Source organism: Athene cunicularia (assembly GCF_003259725.1).
Source record: "Athene cunicularia isolate RWA chromosome 8 unlocalized genomic scaffold, athCun1 chr8_part1, whole genome shotgun sequence".
Classification (NCBI taxonomy): Eukaryota; Metazoa; Chordata; class Aves; order Strigiformes; family Strigidae; genus Athene; species Athene cunicularia.
Window position 1 is genome coordinate 4,800,422 of NW_020799109.1, and position 19,771 is coordinate 4,820,192.

At 43.5% G+C, this 19,771-nt stretch overlaps 1 protein-coding gene across 9 annotated transcripts in view; it reads left to right on the top strand.

Moving 5' to 3' along the window:
* DAB1 (DAB1, reelin adaptor protein) overlaps positions 1–19,771 on the top strand; it is a 455,855-nt gene that overhangs the window by 189,458 nt on the left and 246,626 nt on the right. The gene's annotated exons all lie outside the window — the stretch shown is intronic.

Consider the following 19,771-nt stretch of genomic DNA (forward strand, 5'->3'; position numbering starts at 1 on the left):
CACCCGGTTGTCCTGGCTGTTTGTGAGAGGTTGCTGCTCTTGGATGAGGCATCCCTGAAATACTGCAAGGCTGATGCTGAGCGCGGTGATGTGTTTTCAAACCAGCCCTATGGGCTCAGCTGCAAACTGGGAGAGAGGAGAAGCAGGCCAAGGTGCATTTTGGCCACTTCCCTGCAGGGATGGTTGCCTGTAGAAAGACAACCTTCAGTCACCCGGGTTGAACTCATCTGCATTTGCAAGCCAGCACCGCTTGATTTCTCTGGATGAGGAAACTGGGGTTGCTGGAGAGATGCTGCATCGCTGTAGGGTTCCCAGGCACAGTCTGCACCTCGAGTGTGAGGTTTGCACGCAGCAGCCCAGGTGACACAACCACAGAAACTGTCACCGTGCACCTGGCGAGAGGCTGCGGTTGTCGCGGTGCTGCCAGGACGGGGCTACACTCCGCGGGCTCCAGAGACACACAGCCCTGTTCTTGGATGCCTGGCTGCACTGCAAGACTTTAGGCACACATCTTAACACTAATTCCTTCCAGTGAAGGGGAATAAGTCCTCTAACAGTTAGTTTGCTACAATAATTAAAATTCACGTTATCCTGCTTGAAGCTCAGATGACTCTGTTGTCAGCGCCTCCAGAGGTCCTAGTTTAGCTTCTTCTGGTTCATTTAATGATATAACAGTGAGAAGTAGAGATATTCCTTTTAATGTTGATGTGCAAGGTTTAGAATTAAACATCTCTGCTGGTTGCTGGGTACTTTCTGCTACTGCCAACTCCATGAACTCTTTAAACATATGCTAATGAGCCCGACTTGCTCCCATTCCTTCTGTATAATCCATAAAGAAAGAAAAGTCAATCTTAGTGTTACTGCCTAATGGCCACTATACGTTGTAGTTAGCACAAAACCACTGCGAAGTGATGGAGATCAAGAGTTAAATGCGTGAAGTAAGCAGAGTCCCTCTGACCACACTCCATTAGAATAAAAACCGTCTCTAGGGAGACAAAACAAGATTTCTCTTTATATATACATTATGAGGGTTGCCCACTGATCCTCCAGGCATTTTGAAACATTACTGACACCCCAGTGATGTGGACAGAATATAATTTATCAATATAGCTACAACTTCCTACCCGAGATGTTGCTGGAATACAGATGTGCTACAGCATAGTAAGGTTTGAAGGAGCAAGTATGTTACACGTAGCGTTGCTTTCTATCGTGTACCTGACCTCTCAGCCCTGATAGAAGTCTAAAAGGTTTAGTGATAGGAACTGCATTTATTTTAGCAGTCTATACTGCTTTTTATTTTTCATATTTTCAACACCTGCACACAGTTTTCTAGCTTGGCCAGCAGCTATTTATGTGTGATCTCCTCAGAAAATAGAGAGGGAAGGTTACCCAGCAAAGCTCCTGTGATGGATTAACACAACAGAATTAGAGTGGTAAACCTTGTGCAGCGGCAGCAGGCTTGGTGAGCTTCAGCCACGGGACAGGAAACTCTTCTGCAGTTCTTTCAAGAAAAATCTTTTCACCTGTAACACCTGGGGAAAAGGCAGCTACCAAGAAAGACTGCCTCCACTCCAGCACTGTGATGCTATTTTTAGTGTTGTTGTAATTGATTATGGCATCTTAGATGGTTATTGGGTTAAAAAAGGAGACTAACAGACCTCGTCCCCTGCCTCATGTTCCTGCAACTCCAGTCAAAATGCTGCTGCTATAAGCAGCTTCTTACCTGGCGTGTTTGCTGAGGATGTGGGCCAGTCCTCTCTGCTGTGTTGGAAACAGTCGTCTGTTATCAACGTTTGAAGCTATTGACAGTTTATTTCTCTGCGTTTATCTTCCTGTGATCCTCCTGTTCCTGCCCTTGCTTCAGGCATTTCTCCCACAGGCCCTTCTTGCTCACCACCTCAGACCCTGCTGTTGGTCTGTGTCCAGCTCTGGCCTCCCAGTGCCTTCCAGGCCTTCCCCAGCACAGGCTCTGAGCTTCCAACTGTCCTTGGGAGGAGCCTCCAATACCTCTAGCCTGGGCTGGTACCATTCCCACCTCTCTGCCTACCACATCCACAGTAACTGTGCTTCTACACCCATCTCCTGACTCCTGTCCCTATTTGGGAATGCAAAAAGTGTCTTTACCATATGTTTCCTAGGTTGTTGTGTTTGGTTGTTGGGCGTTGGGATGGGCTGCCCAAGGCAGTGGTGGAGTCCCCATCCCTGGAGGGGTTGAAGAGTGGGGTTGATCAGCGCTGAGGGATCTGGTGGAGTTGGGAACTGTCAGTGTTAGAATAATGGTTGGACTGGATGATCTTCAAGGTCTTTTCCAACCTTGACGATTCTGTGAATCTGTAAATACATCATCTTTGCTGGAGTCTCTGGATGCTGCACTAGCACAAACAGTAACGCTTCCAGCAGCAGTGGTGACCACTGCATTAACTTCTCCAGGATGCTTGAGCACTTGGCCTCAGTATTTGTGCTCACAATATTTAGTGTGGGCGAAGAGATAACCGGATAAGAATCTGGACAGAGGGAAACCTGCTATTTGCATGTAGAAATTGTCTATTTTGGAATGGGGTTGTATAGAGTTATTTGGATAACATCCTGTTAGCATTGCTCAGTAGATACTGCATGACCTTTCAAGAAAGGGTCCGCCATCACCTGTGCTCTTTAGAAGGGTTTGGAACCAGTATCAAAAACTCTGCTGGCTACTTTGGAGTAAAAAACTTCAAAGAGTAAAAGTACAGAGAGTGTAAGACCAGAGAACATTTATTTTTCAAAGAAATCCATGAATATGAGTTAGTTCTGTCACAGTGATTTGCGCAGACACATTTCTTTCTGATGCTCTTTCAAATTTCCCGGAAGCATTCTCAGAGGGGCCACCAATCTTCCACAGAACATGTTAGGACGTTTTAGCCCTTTAAATAAATTATTTAGACCAAAATCTCTTAATCTATAGCGAGAATCCTACTTGACATTGTCTACCATTATATACCTGAACGTGAGAAGAGTTCTACAGAAGTTGGGTGTGGATGTTTACAGTGGAGTGTGATAAATTGTTTTCAAGAACTATATGCTGTACTGGCTTGTGGTGGCTTTTGAAACAGGAAATAAAAAAAATAATCTTTCTTCAAGAGCTATTTTTATCAGTAATTCCTTAGCCATGGGATTTAAATGTAGTTATTAAAATGGAGTAAAAGAACAAGAGAAGCTAAATTCAGTGTGCATACTTTTTCTGCCAGATGTAGTGTGTAGGCCTGGGTCCATCTGATTTCAGTGTGAACTTGTAAAGTTGTAGTCTGCAGTAGGACAACACGTTGAGCCTCGAGTGCAACATCATGCTGTAGAGTGTTTACAGCTATTTTCTTTCCTCTCTGGGTGCCAGCAGCCGCCTTTTAGAGAAACCAGCCGGAGGAGCACTCCAGTAATCCTTTTAGAGCTTGTGGGATCTGTGTTTAAGTACTCTTTTGCTGCTTCTCTCTTGAAGACAATTCCTCATGGTAGGATCAGTGTGATCAGATGCATTATTGCTGAGTTTTTTACAGTGTAAGCAGCCTTTCTTCCAGCACTGGCATGCTCTGTGTATAAAGCTGATGCCCCAGCAGGTAAGCTTCCAGATCCCCATTGCCTTGAACTTGAAGGTGGTCACACAGGAAGGTTTTTCATGGCACTTCACTCTGGTGCTCGCTCACAAAGTGCTGTGAACGCTTTTGTTCTATAAAGACACGGGCTTTGGTTTAGTTTTTTAATATTGCCACGTTTCTGGGTTTCTCTCTGATATTTATTCTTCGTGCCGTGCCTCTCCCCCATCGTGTTTTGGTTTGATGCAAGCTTCTTAATGGAAAAGCAGTTGCTTAGGGAAATACGATGCCTATCAACCGTCTGATCACGGCTATCAGTTCATGGAATTAAACCGAGACTGTATCAGTGTAAAGGCTCCACGAAGAAAATTTGCTTCATAAAATTCATTTTGCATATCATGACTCTCTTTGTCCATAGTGTGCAGAAGCTCACTTGTTCTTCTCCCATAATCTACTGAATAATAACAGTTAGCACTTATATCTGCAAATCAATACACAGGCTTCAGCTCCCAACCATAGTGAAAGTTGTGTAATTGTATTAAACAGTAACCATTACCTTTCATGCCCGTAACTGATTGTTGTGTTCTGTATTTCTGTCAAATTTATAGAATCATAGAATAGTTTGGGTTGGAAGGGACCTTTAAAGGTCATCTAGTCTAACCCCCCTGCAATGAGCAGAGGACATTAAGAAATTTGACGACAGTCACCTCTTGAAGCTTTAACAAAAGGCAGAAATTCCCCTGGTGCTTCTGGCAATTACACATTATTCTTCCCAGAGACAGAAGATTATTTGCTGATTCCTGTTTGCTGATTCCATTATGTATGCTCCAGTACATAATGGTTTGTTAATCCTTTAAAACAGCATAGCTAGAAATATTCTTTTGAAATTATACTATTTTGATTCTATTAAAAAAAAAAAAAGCCATCAAAAATGATGAATTCCGTAGAGTCTCTTATAACCACTGGGGTTTTTAATGTGATCGCTATCAGGAAACTTATCATTACAGTAGCTGGACTGTGTGCTATGTAGTGAACTGTTTCCTTTTGAAGATACTAATTTTCCTTCCGTCGATTTGATGTGATATGCTTGCAGTCTAGCTGGGCAAGAGTAATAGTGGTGATGAAGACAGCTTGGTGTTTTATTGTGCTCTAAAATAATTCCATTAAGATCTAGTCTCTTTCCTGAGATGAATTCCTGTTTCTCTTCTGCGTTTGCGATCACTCAGCTGTAAGCTTCACCCACAGCCCTGTCCCAATGGAGAGCCGTGGGCTATTTTGGCCTTATTAAAGTCAAGTTTTACACTCTCATTAGGTTGCACCTCAGCCTTGCTTGCAAAAAAATCGCAGTGCTGTATAATAGCATACTCTGCAAAATGGGATTAGGACCTGGCAAACAGAATGTGATAAAAAGTTTAGCTTTATCTGGCTTTGTACTTCTGTGCAAACCTCACCCTGCTAAGCTCAGCCCTGCGCTCGGCAGCGCTGTTCTGCCCAGCCCCGCTGTGCGCAGCTCACGTGCCCACGCTTTGGAGTTAGCTTAGCAAGCAAAAAGCATTCCTTATGGAAAAAAAGGCCATAACAGTCACTGCGAAGCCCTGCATCGCTTTGCCTCCAACCTATTTCATGTTCCTTGCGTCCATGCTTGGCTCACGCGTGGATGGTGGCGATGCCATCCTGCACAGGTCACGCCTTGTGGCTGCTGCTGTGAGTTTGACAGGGCAGGGCCGCAGAAAGTTCCACTCCAACCCCATCCCTGCTGTAGTGGGTATTGTCCGTACAAGCTGTAATAGATAGTCCCTTCCCTGTGGAGCTCGCATCCAGACGAGATGGAGACTGCGAGAGTAATATTATCCATCTTCTACAGATGGGGAAAAGAGGTGCAAAGAGATTAGAATGCCCAAGGTCGCAGAGGAAGTCTGTGGCAGGACCAGGAATTGAATTCAGCTCTCCTGAGTCTTCGTCCAGTGCTTTAATCACAAAGCCCGCCCTCGCCTCTATGCTTTTCTATTATTTAATCAGCTGAAGAAAAAAATGCAAATTGATTTAATTAAAGGAGAGAGCAAATTTCTAATTTCAGCTTGGATTCATTCTGTGGTTATGGAAATTTTGAAGAATGGAGAATAAACATCTGTAATTTCTTTTCCCGACAGATGTGTTTTCATTTACACAGCTGTGGAAAAATTATATTTATATATTTAGTGACATATAATTTTAGCCTAGAAACAGATCTGATGATGGACTACGACGAGGTGTCATTTTCTGGTTTGCAGAATAATCCTCTTTCTGACAAAAAGTCGGTCATGTTTCTTCCCACAGACATGGTTTCTTCCTTTAAAGTGTCTCTCAAAATTATTTTATACTTGATGAAGCAAATCCTCCAAAGGCTTCATTATTCTGATGGTAGCATCATCTGATTGAATATTTCAATCATAATGTCCTTTGGAGAATTTTAGCAGTTTCCACTCGGGATTTTGGAGGCTTGGATTCGTGTGTGTTCCCAAGGTTTCCAGAAACGGGTGTAGGAAATTCAGATAATTTCAGATGCACAAAGTTCATTGGGGAGGTAGATGTTAATGTTTACTCTAGCCTTGATTTAGAATACATTAGACTGCCTCTTTCCGATGCAAGAAATGCAAATGTGGCTTCTTTGGGCTCTGCTCAGCAAAGCATTTAAGCATGTGCTTATTTTTAAGCACGCAAGTGTTGTCTGAGCATGTTCCTGCCACGCATCATTAGTGAATTGCAGAGGTCGGTGCAATAAAGTGTCACTCGTCAGATCTGACTGCTAGGGACATCAGCAAGAAAATGCACGCTTCCAGATGCCAGGAAAACATTTAATCCTTGTGGTGCGTGCTGCCCAAGGCTTTCCCTGCGGGTGCTCTACAGCAAACTCCTCCTCTTATTTTGGTGTCGTTCCCCTTCGTATGGCTGCGTTATTGAGAAGCTGTGGGCCCTCATGCTGCAGGCACTTGGGGACACGCTTCATTTCTATGCGTGGCAGCAGCCTTGTCGGACTGAACGGAGCTGTGCGTGCGCTCTGTGGCTGGTGTTTTGCGAGTGTTGGTGAGATCGGAGCCTCTGTGAAAGGCAGAAGGGGAGGAAAGCACCTTTTCTGCCTTCATCCTTGATGTTTCTTCCTCATTCGCTGAAAAAATATCTTTAGATAATTGTGAAAAAAAATCTGTGTTTGTTTTGATAAGCAAGTTCTGACAAGGATGCCAATTGTAGAGCTTTTTAAAGAGCTAAGACAGTTCTTGGTAACCTGTTGCCTCCTTTTCCCCCTTTGCATCTCCTGGAGAATGTATGGAAGATTTTGACATCCACCTTCGAAGGAGGAGCTCCTCAGTCTTACATTGCCACCTCTGAATTGCCGTGTAGCTAAGGACTACTTGTTAAGGTTCTGCTTATTTCAGGCTCACATTAGGTTTTATGAACTTTAATGAACAGTAAGTAATAAATTCGCTGAAGAAATTGGGTTAGCCTGTGATTAACATTCAGAGTGATGCAGATGAGTGTACCAATGACGGGAACATGTGCTCACATCACGATGAAATGCAGATGAGAGGCCCTGGAGCAAGCCCAAGGATGTGGGCCAGCGCAGTTTCATCTCTGTCAGCTTTAATCTGATCTAAAGTGCGAGTGCTACCGGCCTGCAGAAGGAATCTCAAACCTTGGGAAGACCTAAATACAACTTTTGTTTTCTGTTAGAGATTATTAAAACATTTTCTTTACCATCAAAGCTCCGCAATATAAAAGCTCAAGATGCTGTATCTAAAAAACAATGTTTCTAGCAGTAGGGAAGAGAGGGGAAAATGGTTGGAAGATACCTCTTGATTTGGTTTAGCTTTTATAACATGCTGCTTTACTGAGCAGTCATTTTAGTCAATTGAAACCCAGCTGAGCCTCATCGTCTTATGACAGCGCCGTTGTACAGAACAGAGAAAAAAAAAATCCACCACCACCACCCCCCTCTTAAATGAAGTGCAAAGTAATGCTAGGAAAGGAAAGAATAAATCAATTTTAAGTGGTAATCTATGAAGTTGGACAGAAAATGATGAGAAATGAAGCAACTGGTCATAGGAAATTGACCTTGAAAATGGTGTTTATCTTGCGGACGCAGCGGCAGGGCCCCGCTGCTGCTGCAGGCCAGTGGCTGAGGGGGGAATTTAAATCAGAGTTTCTTTGCTTTGAATCTCAGTTGGGTTTGGGGGGAGTTTCTTTTAAGACTGTGTTCTCTGGCAGTTACGCTAGTGGTGCTGCTCGTTGGCATCTGGCAGGCAGGATTTATTCCTTTGTGGCAGTCTCGTATTTTACTCTCTTGCTTGAAAGGCTGTGTCTGTTTGGGGGGGTGGTAAGTGCACAGGGTCAGAAGAATAGCCGTGATTGTGTAATAGATACATATGCTAGGAAAAGAGATGGTATTTTAACCTGACTTTAATTTCCATACAAATAAACACATTAAAGCAAGTAAAAGGACAAATGAGTAATAGACGTCACCTCTGCTATTTTAAACTATAACACCTACTTACACCAGAAGGATGGCTATTGCGGTATTATATACATCTTTATTTACAGTAAAGGTATAGAGGGGTGTGGGAGGTGGAATATATTGAGTTTTCCCTGAAATTCCTCTAGCAGAAAACAATTGACAATGTATTTCCATGATTTGCGTCTTCCTAGGGCAGATGGTCAGGAGTCCTTCAGATGAACTAAATGCTTTTTGGTTCAATTAATGACCCTCTTGTTCTGCCTTTTTGAGCATCAGCTGTGTCCATAAGTGAGCCATATGCAATTCATTGTGGTGGGTCATCTCCTGTTCTCAGGCACCTGCTTCCCAGGTGTCTCAGTTATTCCCAGCTAAAACATGAAGATACAAGTAGCCATCTGCCACGCCACGGGGACTTCATGGTTTTGATGGCCAGCAAAATAACCTGGTATTAACACATTATCTTTACTGAAACGTTAAGAAATCTTTGTGTCAGTTCTAATCTGAGCGATACAAGTGGGCTATCTGGTTTACTCAGTTGTTAATATAATCACTGACCTCCTTTGCCAGCACTGATTCTCTTCCAGCGTAAGTCAGAGAGCAAACACGGGCAGGAAGGTCACTGGGGGTGCTCAGGGGTAAGTGAGACCAGGTCATAGTCCTTAAGTGTCCTGTATTGTGTCTGATGACTTGTCGTAGACTTTGTCTTGCACCTGAGCTTCTAAGAAGCCTGAGGAATTGCTCATATTGGTCATTAAATTATGTGGGCCAGGCAGTATCTGCAAGTAGCCGTTGCTTCTGTTTGTACGGCCAGCATCCACCCTAGCTCTGTGTACGTAAGGGCTTATTTCCCAACGTGGGACCGTGTGGGGTTTGGAAATGCTCCAGCTCCCAGCTGAAGGCTTTTCCCTTGGCTGGGAGCATTTCTTGATCTGTTTGGTCCTACATACGTCCACCGGGATAGGATCTGGGCTGAGCAGCCAGAGCAAGAGAGGGGAGACAAAGGGAGAGAGGTGGGAAGTGGGGATGCTGCAGTGCTCGCCAGCGAAACTCTAGGAGGAGAGGGAGAGAGGAGAGGGAGCGGAGCCCCACTCACTGCAGCTCTCCGTGGAAAACTCATATTGATCAAGCGCCGGTGACATTCGGGTTGGCTGTGTTATTACAGCGCTTGTGCTCTGATGGAAAACTAACAAATAATAAATTTAAGCAACGTTTTCAGACTGTGCAAAAATCAAGAATTTCGAAGCAAGCCTCCTCCAGATATTTAAAATTCAGTGAGCTTTTTTTGTCCTGGGTCTTGAGATGTTAATGACTTTGACTAATTGTCAACACCACCAATTACTATGACTGATACCTTATCATTTCCCACAATGAGCAATGCTAATTAAAATTGATTGTGCTGCTGTTCTGGCACAGCAGCAAGTTTCCTTTTCATTTTTTTTGTTTAAACATGAGCTTATTGTGCCGATTTGGTGAATTAAATAAGGAAAGCTCATTATTCTGATGTTTATTTTTGAGCAGGGGTTTTAAGCCACATTGGAAGCCTGTTAGAAGTGTTGAAGAAATAGAAGAGCTTGAATGAATTGTATTTTTTGAGTACCAAAACATACACCTAATAATAATATTTAGCACTTTTATACCACAGTGCTTTTTACATGATCACATTTCTGTACAAACGTAACTACTCCTATTATCTCTGCTAGGTGGGTAAACACTATTACTTCTGTTTCACAGATATTGAGGCTGAGACAGGAGCTTTGATTCTCTAATAGCAGTGCACTTCAAGCTATTCACTTCAATTAGATTACAGATCTCTGTCTTACAGCAGTGTGAGCTGGATAAGTTATGATTTGAAAGACTGGCTTGCTTGAATTTCATACAAACTTGGCCTTCTATTTATCACCTTTTTTTTTTTTTCTTCTTAAAGTGTGATTATTTATTTCTCCCAAAGATAGGAAAAAGTCTTCCTTGCTGCTGGCCTTCCCTGTCCTGGGTCTGCCCAGTAAATGTTGATTCCACGCATGCAGGGCAGAGCCATACAGGAGGGCTGGAGCTGTGCAGCTTTGTCTTCTCCTTTTCTGTGGTCTTTGCTCCGTCAGCTGGATCTCCTTGTGTCAGGAAGGGCTGTTCTTTATTGGGAAGAAGCTGCTTGCCGGGAGGATGGGATGGTACTCTGAAACTCAGGTGTTGTGTCTCTCCTGTGCAGCGCTGCAGTTGGATTCTGAATTCAGCTGTGGGTTTTTTATGTGAACTTTTCCATGAGGAATGTTTATGGGACAGGTTATCAATGGAAGATGTACCCGGTTTTTGAACTATTCTCCTGATATCCTCTTCTTAAGTGGCTGATTGTAGTTAATAGCACAAGTCCATGACCTTATTCTGTTGGAGATTGATTTAATCAGAACAATTGATTCCTTCCATGATCGATATGTAATGAGTTAATATGTAATGGGTATAAATGCATGGAATTGCCTGAAATATTCCTTACTTTCTCCTACTTAGTCCATAAAATGAGTCAACTACTTCATGATAGATATTAGAAAAAAAGTTTTTAAAAGAATTCTACATGTTGTACTTTTTCATAAACAAGATCTCTCTTAGGTCTTGACAGACAGGGAAGTTTGCCTGCTTGGTATCTTGTATGAGCAGTTAAAGAGGAGTATGCCAATCAAAAAATGTTTTATGTTTATTTTAGAAAAAAACTTTTAAATGTCTGGTGCTTGAAAGCAAGATAAAAATATTTATATCACAGATATACCAATAACAAAAATCATATCTGAAAAGTAAATATTTCAGTCAGGAACACTATTTCTTGATTATTTACAGCTACTTGTATTTTTCTTGAGTGTTAATTTGTCTTCTGATCCTGCTATGAGCTAGGAACAACCTTATAAATTCATAGAGCTCCTTATGCCATAGTGCCACAACTGACTTCAGTGCAGATCCTCCTTGCTGCAAAAAAAAGGGGTAGTCCTGCCCTCACCACCCCTCTTGGTTTGGCTCTCCTGCTCCACCAGCAGTGTTCATGGGGACCTAGATCAAGTTAAAAATCTGTCTGAAAAATAAGTTTTAAAAGAATATAAGAAAGAAATGTTTTCAGTGGTGACCTGGTGTTTGCTGTGGGGTTTCTGCATGGTTATGTCACAGCCCAGGTGGCACCAGGCAGTGGAGACTGAGGGTCAGGGCTTTGGTGTGGGGTCTTGCAGCAAGCCCACCTCCACCGCAGCACCACAGTTTGGTGCCTGGTTGAGCTGACCCTGCAAGCAAGACCTGGTGCTGTTTCTCTAGGGGTGCTTTCCTGAGCCTTTCACCTAGGTTTATTTGATTATGTTGGCAAAGTGCTAGGAAATGGTTCTGGAGAAGTGCAAACTGTTCTGACTAGACTTAAGCACTCCCTTTTTTTAGCAGTAAAGGAGCTGGAAAGCGTGGTGGTGTGTGTTCGGCTGACATGCACTGATGGCACCATTACCAGCAGGTAGGGTGTTGCCATTAGCAGGGAAGCTGTGCCGAGTGTGTTTTCTTGAAGCACATCGGACCTAATTCTCCTCTCATCTCCACGGACTGCACTGAAGTTGCTCATGATTTACACTGTAGAAAGAGAGGAATCATGGATGACTGGCTTCCTCCATGTAACAAGCTGTATGTGGGAGCCGAAGTTTTTACTTTCTTCTCTATTTCCAAATGTCCCCTGGAGTTTTGTTGTGAAAAGTCGGTTATGAAAATTGAGAGTGTGAGGGGGGGGAATATGTCATTTGGGTTGTGATTTGCTGTTAATTAAACTTTAGTGTGACACATCCTTTATGTCAGGGGATTCCTGATTCTCATCTCAGTGGCCTGGTAGAGCGGAGGAGCATCTCCATCGAGATCAATGCTCATTATTATTTTCCTCATTATCATCATGATCCTCATGAGTATTTTTTCTACAACACTGGCTGTGGAACAGAAGTGTAGACAGGGATGACCCTTGTCCGTCCCCGTTCAAAACCTTTCATTTTTAACAGATGAGAGATGCAAAGGCTGGGGCGGGGAAAACGACGATAAACTTAAGGCAGAGAATTAGATCCAATTACTCGGAAGTCAAAATCAGCCTTTCTTTCCACTGCAAATGACATGATGAGATAATCACTTTTCATTATTTTCATCAGAGCACAAGCACTCACACAGAGGTTGAAGCCCACAGCGCACAAGATGCTGATGGATGTTACCAGACAGGTTTTAGCTGGATGAAGCTCACACATCTGTGCAAGTGAGGGACTCAATGGGAGATGGGAGTGGAGTCTGCCCAAATGACAGATGAGACAAACGGGGAGGGTGGTCAAATTTAGTAAATGTTCCAAGATCTGGCATGGAAGGTAAGGTTCACAGCCTTGACCTGTTCAGGTTTGATAACCTCACTGGGATTTTGAGAACTGTTCTTTCTCCTCAGTTGCAGGAGTGTTATTGTGGAGGAAATGCTCATTTTACAGTCTCAGGCCTGATCCATGGCTTTAGGGTGGCTGTAGGTGGCAGGGAGCTCAGTATGATTTTCTTGCCTAGCAGTAGCTCCTCCTTGAGGTACAGGTGGGCTGATGTCAGGAAGGGGGAGCTTGGGTCTTGGAGGAGAACCAACAGAAGCAAGGCTCAACTCCTGCTCAGCACCCCTCGAAATAACCTCCTCAGACCTTATTCACCACAGCGATGCTGCTGGCATAAAATGCCAGGAAAGGGCAGATGCTGCCAGAAGCATCTGTGAAACAAATTCAGAAAGATCGTCCAGATGTGGAATGACATTTGGGGGCAAACCCAGGGGCAGAAGACCTGACCGAAATCCCACTCTTGTCTGAATGATTATAAATGTAGGGCTCGGACTGTGATTGCGGATGTACCCTGGCAAGTCAGTCTGTTTCTGGACCTCTTTTGTGCTACGTGTGGGACAGCAAGAGAAGCTTCTGCACTGACGTGTACCTGTGGGAGACCTCAAACACAGCAAACATTTGATGATCTGACCACTTTGTTTGGCTGTTTGACCTCTTGTAAAATCTGCAGAAAGGACCACAGAAAAAGAGGTGTCCCTTCAACTTAGGGACCTTTCTGCTTAAAGTATTTAAAATCAGTTGTTTTGGATGCTCTGGAACAGAAAAGACTCTTGCCAACCTGACAGGTCATTTCTTCTGGTTTCAGATGTAGGAGGAGGAGTACAATTTCTGTGACTCATGTTCTGACAACCAACTGATAATCCTACAACCATCCCCTCAGTGCTGGTAGTTTGTGCTGATGGGAAGTCATCTGGGGGTCAGGAAGCAGATGGAGTTGTTAAGGCTCTCACGTAGAAATGGTGGGATACAAATATGTTGAAGTAGTTGCAGGCTGTACCACAGGAAAAGCTGCAGCGCTCTCTTTGGGGAAAACCACAACTCAGAATATAACAGCTCTTGAAAGCTTTGGGGTTCTTGGAATTGATCAAAACTAGTCAGGATCAGCCTTACTTCCAGTCTGATGAAAGAGGTGTTAATCCTGCTACTCATAAAGAATTTAAGAATAGAAATGTATGAACTGCAACCTGGAAGATTAGAAGAACATTTAAATAAATGATAGAGGCTGGATTGACAGAAAGCCTCTCACGCTGGGATCAACTTTTCTCTCTTTTGACTAACCAGTTCCCAGTTCCATAGCTTAAAGTTACGAGCAGCACTGTTGTCATAGTGGTTACCAGGATCCCTGCCTGTGGCCAATGTCCAGTGGTCCCTGTCATGCCCAGGTCCCTACATGCACTTAACACTCTGTGGGATGCTGGTTTAACAGGAGGATCTTCCAAATAAACTCTTGGAAAGAAAGACGTGCCTGCCAGGGAAGGGGCAAGTGTGGTGGGTTGACCTTGACTGGCTGGCAGATGCCCACTCAGTTGCTCTCACTCTCCCTCCTTAACAGGATGGAGGGAGATGTGGTGGAGGAGCTGATGGGTTGAGATAAAGACAGGAAGATCACTTACCAATTACTGTCATGGACAAAACAGACTGGACTCGGGGGAAATTAATTTATTGCCACTTAAAAATAGAGTAGGATGGTGAGAAACAATGACAAAACCCAAAACATCTCCTTCCCACCTTTTCCCAGGATGATCTCCACTCCTTCATTCCCAACTCCTCTACCTCCTCCCCTCCAAGCAGCACAGAGTGGGTTGGAAAGGGGGGTTGTGGTCAGTCCATAACAGCCCATCTCTGACACTCCCTCCTCCTCACACTTCCCCACTGCCCCAGCGTGAACCCTTCCATGGGCTGTGGTCCTTTAGGATAAACCTTCTCCAGCGTGAGCTCTCCACAGTTCATTCAGGAAATATCCTGCTCCTCCAGTGTGAGGTCTCCAGGGTCTCCAGTGTGGATATCTGCTCTGGTGTGGTCCTCTCCATGGGCTGCAGGGAAATCACCTCCTCCACCATGCTGTAGGAAATTTGCCCCCATGATCAAGGCTCTCCTCTCCACAAGGAAGCAGCTTCTGCTTGTGGAGGCGTTTGCAGCTGGCAGCAGTGGGAACCTGCACTGGGTTCGTGGATCCATGAAGGAAAGAGGTGATTTTTATGTGTTTTCCCAGCAATTCCAAAACACCAGCTGTGCCTTGTGTCTGTCACATGGTAGCTGTGGTCACCCCTTCTGGGAGTCATGTTAAGTTGCAAGCTTTTCCTAAAGTAATCTTTTTTTTGTCTAAATGCTTATGTAAGGGGTTAGCTGTGATTCAGAATATTTCAGTATAGACAGTCTTGGCTTATAAAACAGAGGGCAATGCTAATTTATTGCAGAAAAAAAATAGAATAGGGTTTTTTAAAAACCAAGATTTCTTTGCAAGTTATGGAATTAATGCATCACTAAAAAAAAAAAAAAAAAAAAAGCAGCCAAATTTCTTCCTTCCCCTCCTCTTCAAGTGTTGAAAATCTTCTCAGGTTCACTATGTTGCTCATTTTTGCTGCATTAGTGGGCACTCCCCACTTTGAGCCCTGCACACCCCAGTGTGCTCTAACATTTGCTCCAAGAACCTGCTTTGGGGAGATGTTTTGGTTGCACCAAAGCGTTTTGTAGATCAACCGCTGGAGGTAAACTCATGTTGTATTACAGTGTTTGCTGCATGTAACAAATGGTTTGGGGCTATTGTGGACTCAGAGAGAGTGGCAAGCTGCTCCCTCTTGTGCGAGCGTTGTAACTCAGTATGTTTGTGTAACACATGGGTTAATGGACCACAGCTCAGACTTGCTGGAAATCGCCGGTGACTGGCGCACTACAGTGTCGTTTGACCTCTCCTGGCCCCAAACCAGAGTGGTGTCCCCTTTGGGTGACATCTCTGCTGCTCTTTGCGGCAAGCTACAAGTCTAAAGCTTTTTATGCACTTAAAATGGCTGCCAGGGAGAGGATGCGTAAAATACTTCTTGCTTGTGAAAACCTCTTTTATGTTGATGGGTATATTTTAGCATTATGGGTTTTCCTTACATATTTTGTTGAAAGGTGACGAGATTGCCAATGTGCATCAGTATGTGCTGAGCAGCTGCTGTCACACCGAGCTGGGTGTTGGGACGACTGTGAGGTTTGTGTACAGTAATTTGCCCCTCTAGAGCACGGCACGGCTAATGAGCACAGTCCCTCCAGTCATAGGAAGCACACAGACACTCATCAGAACAGATCGGAAACAGCCTCTGCTGACCAGACTCATGAAAAAGCTGTATTTTGTGGATGGCAAATAGCAGAATGTTGCATATTTTTCATTATTGACTCCGAATCCGTACAATTAGAGGTAAAAAAAAGAAAAGAATATATTTTTATCCATTAGGTCTAATGATAAAATAATACCCAAGGAAAATATTGATCCATACCTTGACCCGTCTCTCTTATAAAATGGGAATTTTCATTGTTTCGCTGGTTTGTCAGTGCATTGCATGTACTGGCGTTGACAGCTCTACTGTCTTCTTCCCTTCCTCCCATCAAGACTTACCTCTTTTTTTTTCCCTTCCTGTGGGTGATGAGTGTGTCTGCTCGATGGATAGAAAGGACAAAATGCCTTCTTATGACACCAGAAAGAAAATGATCCAGGGAGTTACAGACCACTAAGCCTTTCATTTGTACCTGGTAAACTGGTTCAAATGATAAGAAAAAAAGAAAACATTTGGGAGATGCTGATAAGATCAGGCTTATCCAGTAGAAAGGTACTGTAGGATATGGCTGGAAGTGATAGGAAAAGCCTAGGTTTGATGACCCAGCAGGTCACTTACAGTCTTTCACTCTTAATCTCTTAGAAGTCTTTGAACTTGTCAATAAGAAATGAAGAGAGAGGAACTGGCTTATCTCATTTATTTACGATATTGAAAGGTCTTTAGCAGGGCCTCTCATAGAAAGCAGTCAAAAAGAAAAGGTAGACGGGTGAAAGGGAAAAGTATAGTTGTGAATCAAAACCTGAAGCAAAGATTAGGTATAACCAGGCAATTTTCACCGTTGCAGAGAGTTAGACCAGGGGTTCTTTGTATGTTCCCAAGTCCTATATCAGGTCTTTGATCTGGGATGGAAAAGAGGTGGAGGAGTGGTCAGGTTTGTGGGGAGCAAAAAGCCACTGAGGTTGGTCCAGGGAAAGCAGTGGGGAAGGTCAAGAACAACCTAGACAATGAATACGTGATCCAACATCCAGAAGATGTTCAGTGTCAGTGTATGGCTTTTGCTCACCCTGTGGTTTCTGATGGAATTTGCTATGGTCAAACCAGAAATAAGAGTGTTCAGTTCTGCAGTCCATGTAGGAGAAGATCTTGTTGGGTCTGCTAATGGGCAAAGAGGTGACCTTGCCCTGATAACCTCCCCAGGAGGGTCTACAGTTAGGGAGAACTGTGCCAGTGACTTCATATTCCAATTAATGATCCTCTATCAGAAGTACAGAAGGGTTAGGCACGCACACACATACAGAGTTTTAGCTAAAAAACCCACAATGGCACTCAGCATCAGAGTAGTCCCGTTAGTGAAAGAACCCAAACTAAGAGGCTTTACGCATGAGTATGAACAATTCCCAAATTACTACTGGGATTCAAGTTAGATTTTCTCCCCTCCTTTAGACACCACATCCTGTTTCTTTTAAATAGCCATGTCTGTCTCTTTGTCCTAAATGGAAATGAGTGAAGAAAATATTTGTTTGCTTTGCCTGTTGCTCCGATTGTCACATCTGACTGTGTTCCCTGCACCACTGATTTAAAAGACCACTGCATCTCTGAATTGATGGAGCCTCCTGCCTTCCCCTTCCCCTTCTCTCTGCCTTTCCCTCCCCTTCCCCTTCCCTCTGCCTTTCCCCTCTACCTTTTAAGCCAGAAAATTGCTACTGGATGTCCCTTTCAAAGCCAGGGACTGAAGTCTTGAATGTTGCTAATCAGCAGCAAAAGTCTTTTAAGGAATTGAAACATTTCATTGTTATGATCTGGGAAACAAAAGCTGAATAAAAACTGTTAACTATGGAATTCCACTTCATTTTTCTCTAATGCAGGCTAAGCTGCCTTACAGCAATCTTTTAAATGTAATGATTGAGACTATTATAGGAAATACTATACAAAGCAACATTTTTTTTGCAGCCTAAATAATAAGTAGGGCAAGGTTTTAAATGAGGCTAGAGTAATGAATGCTGTACAATAATTTTGATGATAAATTTCCCCGGAGGATGAAGTGGAAGAACAGAAGCAGGCTGTATTTAATCATGCAAAGTTAAAGGCATGCAGACCAACAAATATTTAGAGATGTACAGCTTTTCTAACCTTTCCTGAGAGATTCTTGCCCCTTTTTTCACCTGAGAAACTTAGCAGAAATCCAGGTCTTTCAGTGTGTAATAATTAGGAGGAGGAATTGATCAGATAGGGTCAAGTGTTTCTTTGATGGAGCGCTCAGAAATTCCTGCTTCCTTGCAGGCTGGAGGACTCAGACAATAAGACGTTCGTTTTTCACAGCTATTTCATCCATCAGCGAGTCTGAAGAGCTTGCTTTGAGCAGATATACAGCATGTGATGACATATTTTGCAGCTGCTCTTCACCTAGTATTGACCCAAGGAGGTATGTCCCCACCATGCAGCAGAACACTGTGTGGTGGAGATCCTCTTCGCTCCCAAAAGCAATATCGTTGCCTTCGTGCAGTGCTACAAGCAGAACAGTAAGAAGGCCTGTGCACTGTGTTGCAGAGATGAGAGCTGGGCTTCCACATACCGAGGAAACTCAAAACCTTTGCCTTGCACTCCATCACCTTGTGTAGACCTGCCCTTCCCGTGCACGTACCAAAGACCGTGCTCCGCAAAGGTGGTGCTCCGCAAAGGTGGTGCTCCTCAGCTGTGGTTTCTTCCAGTCCTTGCTGTTTGTCTTCATGAGACAAACACGACTTCAAAACCCAAGAGTCTTTAAAAAGGTCACTGCTGGCTTGTGGCTTAGCATGTTCCTGGTTGTTCTGCACAGATGCACATGTTTGTGGTAGAGTTAGGCAATCATTCTATAAAGCATAAGTTTGGGTGGCTTTCTGTTTTTTGTTTGTTTTGTTTTTGTTTTTTTTTTAATAACTGTTAAAAGTAGGATGTTTCCATGGACTTTAGCTCAACCTATAACAATATTCACTCAGCAGAAGCAAAAACCTGAAGATTTCTGTTCTGTTGATCGATACTTAGAGCATATATTGATTTCCAATTTAGGTGTTAACTTTTTAGCTCTTAGAAATGCTCTCGATATCAATTTTCACCTTGCCTGATGTTCATTATATGCTGAACATTATGATAGCGAGCAAGCTAGGATCTCATCTGGCGAGACGATTAGTTCTAGTGACTTCAAGGCTGCAACGTGCAAAGATTTACTTGTCTTGTGTAAGCATCACAGTAGCATAAAATATCTGTGTTTAAGGCAATGACCTGAGAAATGTTTTTATTCTGGCCTGGCACAGGCTTTCTCTAATGTTTCTTAGTCTGTGCAGTCCATCCCTGAAATGATATAATAAACTAATTAATAGTGCTGTTTATTACATTCATGTTGTTTTCTCATAATAATTCATAGAAAATGAGCCTGAGGTCCGCAGCTCGGGTTGCTGGATGGCCAGACTTTATTTAAGCAATAAGACACACATGGTAAGCAGTGCATTCCTATGTGATTATGCCTCCAGCAGTGTTAGGAGGCACAAGGTCACAAGGCTCAGTGACTTTAACTACCTGAGAAGTGCCATGTAATCCCCTGCAAATGGACTGTCTACAATGTCTTATTGCTGAATCAGAGAGGGAATTATTTCTTTTTAAAGGCAGGCACATGAATTACTTCTGTAATAGGCACAGGTATGACATCACTGACTGCCAATCAGAAATCCTCTTTGTCTTGGATTTGAACACCTTAATTTCAAGTTCAGGTCATCTGAACAAACTAATGTTGTTAAAATGGTGTTTTATCCTCTTTGTGCTCAGTCCCATCTGCTTGCTTGAGCGAGGAAAGCACCATTTGTGCTTTGTGTGTGCCGTGAACCGCTCTGTAGTAGCTTTTGTATCACCATCAGGCACTAACCAGGGACTGCAAAGTCTCTGCAGAGCTGGTGACATGCAAGCCATGGCCTGACTTGGAGTGCCTAGAACATTATTTAGACTCAGGAGCTCAAGCAAGCGCAAGCAAGGGGAGGGCAGGCAGCAAGGCAAGCACTTCAGGATGCAGGCAGCAGGGCTTGGGATTTAAAAATCAATGTATAGCCATCAAATTTTTTCAGCCTAGCACTGTCTTTTCCT